Source organism: Acartia tonsa, chromosome 6 (genome assembly GCF_053477335.1).
Source record: "Acartia tonsa isolate MP-2025a chromosome 6, ASM5347733v1, whole genome shotgun sequence".
NCBI lineage: Eukaryota > Metazoa > Arthropoda > Copepoda > Calanoida > Acartiidae > Acartia > Acartia tonsa.
The window spans coordinates 3,302,374-3,311,127 of NC_137265.1; the positions used below are offsets into that span (position 1 = coordinate 3,302,374).

An 8,754-nucleotide genomic window follows, 5' to 3' on the forward strand; every position below is an offset into this window, starting at 1 on the left:
ATGCATATAGTATATCTATTCTGAGCAAATACAAATTCTTGGTGCGGCAAGAAAATTGCCAGGCTATTATAAGTGCAGATATATAAATTTATCTAAGGTTTTATACACCGAGGCCCTAGCTTAACTTAGGGAAGGTGACTGGTTCGAATCCCATCTTAGCTAAAGTCATTAAAAATAATCAAAAACACGCGCAGCCCACTGCCATGCATAGATTGGGCTTCTAGACAAAGGTCGGGCAATCAAAGAGTTAGTTGTCAGTAGGGTGTTACTTAACCTAATACCCTGGATGTTTGGACAGAAAAAAGTAGAGGTAGGTTCCCCTCTGTAATTCATGGTTGTTGGAGCTGACCGTCGATGTCATGGACATCAGCCTCGCAGTATGAGGTAAATGAGGTAAGGTAAGGCACATATTTTGATATGTACACGTTCAGCCGGTGGATTTCAAGAATTCAAAACATTGAATGCTTAAAAATGAATAAGCTATACAAAAGTTACTTAACTAAAGGAGATATTATTTATTCAAAATTTTGTTCTATTTTCAAATTCAGCCGTTTTTCACAGGGTTGTTTTAATGGACACACTATAGAAGAATATCGTTGAATTATCTGGTTTTATTTAGTAAGTTTATACCAAAATATGTTTAGCGGGTAATTTGATACATATGCAGAGAGGAAGGGAGGGGACATTGGGATGTTTATTACATTAGTCTCCAAAATTTTTTAATAACAACTTTGGGGACTTTTATTAAATTTTGATTAGTTGGATCATTAGGTTGAGTGTCCAAACGTTCCATAAACTGATTGTAAACTAAATAAGGAGTAATTTTGTGTAATATCGTTGGATATGTACATTAATTTGTCGGCCATTGTCTTATCCCTTTAAATCCCTGCTCCTATGTAACAAGAACAAGTATCCATAAGAAGCGCAGCTATATTATATTTAGTAAGTTTATACCAAAATATGTTCAGCGGGTACTTGACACCTAAATAACTAGGACAATAATAATCATAAGTAGTGCAGCTATATTATATTTAGTTAGTTTATACCAAAATATGTTCAGCGGGTAACTTGACACCTAAGTAACAAGGACAATAATAATCATAAGTAGCGCAGCTATATTATATTTAGTAAGTTTATACCAAAATATGTTCAGCGGGTAACTTGACACCTAAGTAACTAGGACAATAATAATCATAAGTAGTGCAGCTATATTATATTTAGTAAGTTTATACCAAAATATGTTCAGCGGGTAACTTGACACTTAAGTAACTAGGACAATAATAATCATAAGTAGCGCAGCTATATTATATTTAGTAAGTTTATACCAAAATATGTTCAGCGGGTAACTTGACACGTATGTAACAAGGACAAGTATATCTAAAACTAGTGCAGCAATAATTGATGTAATTGTAGAATATACGTGGATATTATGACAGTGGGAAAATTGTACTCAATTTAGCTTGCTGATAGAGAACTCGTTTATTGGTCAGTTTGTCCATCGAATAGGAAGGGAAGGGAATGGGGTAAAGGGTAATGAGAGGTTGGAGCCGTTATTTTAGCCCGCTGCAAGTTTCACTTTGTTACAGAACATGAAAATATGGTGTAAGATCCAAGTAATATTATTGTAGTTAATAATAAGAATAACTCTGTTCATAAGTAACATAACATTGTTGTATTTAATGATAAAGTTAATAAGTAGGCGTTTATATAACAGCTCTATAGTATAGATTTGTATACAGACATCTACCTCCCGTCCTTTTTCAAAGACCTCTTCGTCTGCTTCTAAATTATTTTCTGCTACTTGGCTGTGTTAATATAAACGACACCATTGATTGATTTTCAATGACCCAATAGAAAGGTTGCACACTCACAGGGCGGTTGCGATGGGGAGATACATTTATTTAACTCTTTCTCCCTTTAGAGTTCTACTCTAAAGTTTATATTGATAAAGTTGAATAAAACAGGTTATTTTTTTTGATGAGAATAATAGAGGCAAAAAGGAATAGTTTTCTTCAACCTTTTGTGACAGTCAAGTAAACAATTTGATATAACTTGTGTGTGTGTTTAAATGATTTCCCATTGAAAGATAAATTTGGAAGTGAAAGAAATAAAAAGAATGTAAATCAAAAAGGGATAAAGAATGTTAAAGAGTCGCTTCGCTCCTCCTTTATTCTCAGATCTATAATAAGTTGGATATCAAATAACACCAACAAAATTTTAATCCATCCTCCCGTATAAAGTTGGGTGCTAATCCCAGGGGGGGGGGGGACATTACCCGGTTTATTACACTAGTCCCCAAAGTTTTATAATAACGCTTTCTTAATCGTTGGCTTAAGAATTTTAGGGACTTTTATTGAAAGTTTGATTAATAGTTCAGTAAGTTGACTATCCTAACGTTTTAACCACTATATCCTTATACTAAAGTAACAGGATGTTTGTCTGTTTGTGTGTACCGAAGGGTCTCGCTAACCGCTAAACCGATCGGGCTCTCCTTTACAGGGTCCCAGGAAGGTTTTTAACTATTTTCTTGGGGGGTGGGACACCCCCAACCCCCCCAAAAATAAAAAAATACCTCCTCCTTCAAATTTTTTTCTAACCCCCACCCCTCAAAAAATCTAAAATTAGATATTGGGTTATCAAATTCGACTCCCCTCCCCTCAAGTGCCCCTAGAGCCCTCTAGGGGGCGTAACCGCGGCTCACATGAAGGAGACTAGCACCAAAATCGAAGAATGAAGAAAGCTAGCACCTAATGTCTTAAAGTGAAGAAAGGTAGCAACCAAAATCTAATATGAATAAATAAAATAATGAACATATTAAATATTAGTTTATTGATTAAATAAGATAAATCTAATATGAATAAATATGAATAATCCTTATACTAAAGTAACAGGATGTCTGTGTGTTTGTGTGTCTGTACCGAAGGATCTCGCTAACCGCTGAACCGATCGGGTTCCCCTTATAACAGGGTAGCTTCTCATAGGTCCCGGGAAGGTTTATAACTATTTTCTTTGGGGGTTGGACACCCCCAACCCCTCCCCAAAAAATGAAAAATCCCCCCCCATTTTTTTTAAAATTTTTTCTTTTAAAATCTAAAAGAAGAAATTGGGTTATTAAATTCGACTGTCTTCTCCTCAAGTGCCCCTGGAGGCCTCTAGGAGCGTAGCCGCTAGTAATACATAAATTGCTCCTCCCTCTTTCTCACACAAAATATGTCCCGGCCCTTTTACACCTAAAATCTCTCCCACTATTAGAAATCTTGTAAATGTTAAGGATGAAGAATCCTAGCACCAAATGGTGTAGAATGAAGGAAACTTGCACCGGTGCTAGTCTCCTTCATGTGAGCCGTAACCGCTAGTGTTATATATACAAATATAAAACATAACTTTCCTTGTTTTATTATCATTTATTTAAAAAACATTTATCAAAGATTGTTAAGCTTTAAAGCCACGCCCCTTTTCGCATGCTTAAACCTATGGGTTTAATTTAAGTCCCGCCCATTTTATTACTACAATAACTACAAATGAAAACTTGTTGTATACATAGTTCAACTTTTTGCCTATAGGTGGCTCAAAAAAACCCTCAAAAATCTAAAAATGAAGAAATGGATACGTTGGCCAAAATGAATCCTTGATTGATATATTTATACTTTAAAATTAATAACAAAGATGACTGTAAATAAATGATTTGTTTTTGGTCAAAACGACTATTAGGAATCTTTGCAAATGTAGCATAATCATAATGATACAAGTTAACTTAGCGCAGTGGCGATACAGTAACCAATGATCGAATAGAGAGTTGCTGTTATTGCTAGTTGAAAACTATAACCAATACCCCGCCCTGGAGATGTGAAATATCGTCACCTGAGGCAATTTCTTACACTTACACTTATTACACTTCTTCCCAAAGTTCAATGATAATGTTTTATTTTTTCGTTGGCTCAACAACTTTGGAAACTGTTATTGAATTTTGATTGGTTAGTTAATTGAGTTGAGTGTCCAAACATTTCCACCACTAATTGCAATATACAGAAGGGGTAATTTTGTTATCATTTTATCGGCCATTGTCTTATCCCTTTACATCTCTGGGTGCTAATCCACATCAAAAATATGTATTGTAAGCCAATGATAGGATAATGAACGATAACTTTGTCTACGTCTAATTTCTGTGCGAGAAAGTTTTCCTTTAATGTTGTGGTATTACTAGTTATTTATCGCATCGTATTATAGACAGCTTTCCGTGAATATTAAAATAAAAAAAAGAAAGATTAAATTCAGTTTTGCTAGCCCAAAGTGGCCGAAGGCCCGGGATAACAAAACTAGTAAAAATCTTTTAATTTGATTTGGTTATTCGTGGAAAATTGTCTGTATTACGATGATATGCATAATTTTTCAGTATGGCTGAAAACCGGTTCTAATCAGCAAATATTAATCGGTTTCGCTCCAAGACTCTAGTGTTTTCGTGGATAAATGAACATCCAAAACTGAAAAAAGTTAATATTTGCAAAGAAACGCATTTTTTATCCGGTCAGAAAAACGGACAGACAGATGGACAGACATCGTTCTACTTATTTACTTTCAGTAAGAAGATTCTTTTCAATATAAAACTAAACAAATGCAGCTTTAAAAACATTTAAAATAAGTAAACAGAATTGAACAAAGATAACAACATCCATAATTTGTCAACAGTTATTATTTAACAAAATTGGTATTGACTTTATGATTTTTATTTTATTATTCGTGGCAAATTGTCTGTAATACGAGGCTATACATGATTTTTCAGTATGGCTGAATATTAATCGGTTTCAAATCCATACAATATAGATATTAAAGACATCTATATTTAATAGTTGCAAAATAATCATTTTAACAAGAAATCCCCTTCTCCATTAAAGTCTAATTTACGGTCAAATATTCTTAGAGTTTATTCTCAGTATTATTTACAGACAGACAAACAAATTCTAGAGTATATTCCATGCCAATAAAGATGTTATGGAACACAGTAATAGTGTCTGACTGATTATGACGTAACAAAAAAAAATTAGCCAATGAGAGGCCGTTATTGACCAATGGTAAAATTTATAGTGGCCTCTCATTGGCTAATTTTTTTTGTTACGTCATAATCAGTCAGACACTATTACTGTGTTCATGTTATTTGTTTACTATATCAATATCAATGCATAAAGCATACAGGGAGGGAGGGGACATTGGGCTGTTTATTACACTAGTCCCCAAAGTCTTGTAATAACGTTTTCTTATTCGTTGGATCAACAATCTTGGGGGACTTTAGTTGAATTTTTATTGGCTGGTTAATTAAACTGAGTGTCCAAACGTTTCAACCACTAAAGAATCTAAAGAAGGTGTCATTTTAGTTATTATTATTGGGGTTACGTAAATTTATCGGCCATTGTCTTATCCCTTTAGATCCGTGTAAAGCATATGTGTTTAGAATAGATAACATAGCAGACAACCAACCAAGTAAAATAAAAGAATATCCTTAAGAGGGGGGGGGGGGACACCTGCTAGAAGCCCTTGTCCCCCCATTATACTTCTCTGTTTATTTGTAGCGTAGCTACACTAAAACTAGAAGTTGCCTGTTCACCATTTCTGAGAAAATAAGATTTGATCTTTCTACATAATTGGCGGATTTTTAAAAAAAAGCTCCTATGTAGTGATTCATTGACAATACCAGCAATATTTTTTTTTTTTGTATCCAATTATAACACGTTAAAAACAAAAATCAATTAATAACTTTCTATATTCCTGCTGTATATCAATTTACTGCTATTTTGTTATAAAAAGTAGCTAGCTTTCTTTGGAAATTTTCATCCTTGTTTATGACCAAAGCCTCAACTCAAGCGCTTATATCCTTTTGACCAAACCATGTAATGAGCGGCTTGAGGTGGGTTGGAGATAGGGGGGGGATATCTTGTGATTTCTCTATAGTTTGATAATAAGTAGCACCTGCCTCACCCCTCACCCCCCCCCCCCCTCTTATAAATACCCCGCTCATCCTCCTCTGTGAAATATAAAAGATTTCACTTTTAATTATATGCCCAAAAGATTAAGCTTGCCTCAAAAAAAAATTATATTTACATTTCTAGCATGACAATTTTTTTGGTTTGTTCTTTTTTTGAAGCATCTCTACTCTATAATCAAACCCTGATTTAAATGGGCTTTAAATTTAAATGTTAGATAAGTATATTATATAAAACTTCTGCAATGCGTTTGAATATTGTAATAGATATTTCTCGCATCGTATTATAAACAGCTTTCCGCGGATATAAAATGTACAATTATAAGATTAAAACCGAGGTGCCGAAAGCACGGGCTAATAAAAATGGTTTTAATCTTATGATTGTACATTTTTATATTTGTAGAAAACTGGATGTAATACGATGCTAGACATAGTTTTTTTCGTATGGATGAGAACCGGTTCTAATCCACCGGATATCAATCGGTTTCGAATAAATACGAGAAAGCTATTTGATCTAATATGAAGAAGTGAACTTTTTGAATGTATCTGTTTGTCTGTCTGTAATTTAATTCTTTTGTAATACAAAATTATCCTTTTTTTCTCTTAAAATTTCGTTTTTTTGACGGTTCTCATTTGACTCTTAAAAAGGTGTAAACCTTATTATGAACACTTGAAAGAAAGAACCAACAACTAAATTTTAGTTTAACAATATTATATATTGGTGTAAACCTTATTATAAAACCTTGAAGGGAAGAACCATGACCAAATATAAGTTTCACAATATTATCTGTTGGTGTAAACCTTATTATAAAACCTTGAAAGGAAGAACCAACGATCAAATATAAGTTTCACAATATTATATATTGTGTAAACCTTATTATAAAACCTTGAAAGGAAGAACCAACGATCAAATATAAGTTTCACAATATTATATATTGTGTAAACCTTATTATAAAACCTTGAATGGAAGAACCAACGACCAAATATAAGTTTCACAATATTATATATTGTGTAAACCTTATTATAAAACCTTGAATGGAAGAACCAACGACCAAATATAAGTTTCACAATATTATATATTGGTGTAAACCTTATTGTAAAACCTTGATAGGAGAACTAACGACCAAATATAAGTTTCCCAATATTATATGTTGGTGTAAACCTTGTTATAAAACCTTGAACAGAAGAACCAACAACTAAATATTAGTTTCACAATATTATATATTGGTGTAAACCTTATTATAAAACTTTGATAGTAAGAACCAACGACCAAATATAAGTTTCACAATATTATATGTTGGTGTAAACCTTATTAAATAACCTTGAACGGAAGAACCAACGACCAAATATAAGTTTCACAATATTATATGTTGGTGTAAACCTTATTAAATAACCTTGAACAGAAGAACCAACGACCAAATATAAGTTTCACAATATTATATGTTGGTGTAAACCTTATTATAAAACCTTGAACAGAAGAATCAACAACAAAATATAAGTTTCGCAATATTATATATTGGTGTAAACCTTATTATAAAACTTTGATAGGAAGAACCAACGACCAAATATAAGTTTCACAATATTATATGTTGGTGTAAACGGCTTACTGATAGGTGTTCAGTAAATTTAGTAAAAATATTATAGAATGAAGTATTTCATCCTTTAAAGTAGTAAGGTTTTTCTTTCATTCTTTAAGATCTCACTAACTTATGATTGAGCTCTCTATTTTAGAAAGCTTAACATAGGGTCCGAGAAGTGTTAGGCGGTTTTATTTATAATTTTGAGATTTGGGATGGAATTAGTCTATTTTTCACATTAACTCTCCTACAAATACAGAGCCCCTGGATTCAAGGAGTACAGTCAGCCATTTTTTTTTATCATGTAATTATATTTAATCTTATTACTCTAAGAATTTCAAATATCTTCAAAATAAAGGTTTTAAAAATGCCAGAAAGTAATGCATTAAATTGTTTTTTCATTTTGGACTGATATGCTGTTTCGTATGGACACTGTCAGCGGATATGACATGGTTGTGAATTGTCGGTATGCAAGGATAGAAACAGGACGGTGTTGCATCATACACGCAAAGATTCATAATAGCTAAATTATTAACACAGCACATGGTGGTGAATTGTCGGTATGCAAGGATAGAAACAGGACGGTGTTCTATCATACACGCAAAAATTATTAGAACAGCATATTTATTACTACAGCAACAAAATTGCGATCATGGTTTGTCAGCACTTTGTTTAGCATTGTAAAAAAAACATATCTTTAAATGTTCGATTTTTGTTTTGAAGCACTCAATCTGAGTCTTTATGATAATACCGGCTCAAGTATTCTATCCCATTAAATAAAGTAGTAAGGATTTTTGTTGAAGCTGAAGATTTGAAAACAATGGAACTAATTCAGTTCTTTCTGTTAGGGAAGCTATACATAGGTCCTGTGATAACTCCATACTACTTCATTTTTAGTTTTAAGCCTTGTAATGGTTCTAAGCAGTTTTTCTGATGCAAGGAGAATTGAAGTTAGAAGAACCAAAAAGAAACTAAACAAGGATGACTATATAATAAAAGTGAAGCTCTGAAACATTAGGACAAACGAACATCAACACTTGTATAGTATCTGAACTGAATATTAAGACTATAAACGTATAAGAGTCTAAGCAAAATTGTAAGCAAATTTGTGGAAAAACTGCTTGATACAGGATAATGTTTAATGACATACTTACATTTTTAGGACTTGATTATAGAGTTGCATCGTTTATAATATTGTAGTTT

General features: G+C 32.9%; 1 non-coding gene across 1 annotated transcript; it reads left to right on the forward strand.

Annotated features, from left to right (window-relative positions):
* The first annotated feature begins 3,751 nt into the window (after positions 1-3,751).
* On the forward strand, positions 3,752-3,892 carry LOC145323502 (U4 spliceosomal RNA). The gene has a single exon (XR_013881000.1). It is a non-coding gene; the product is annotated as a U4 spliceosomal RNA (small nuclear RNA).
* Positions 3,893-8,754: the final 4,862 nt, after the last annotated feature.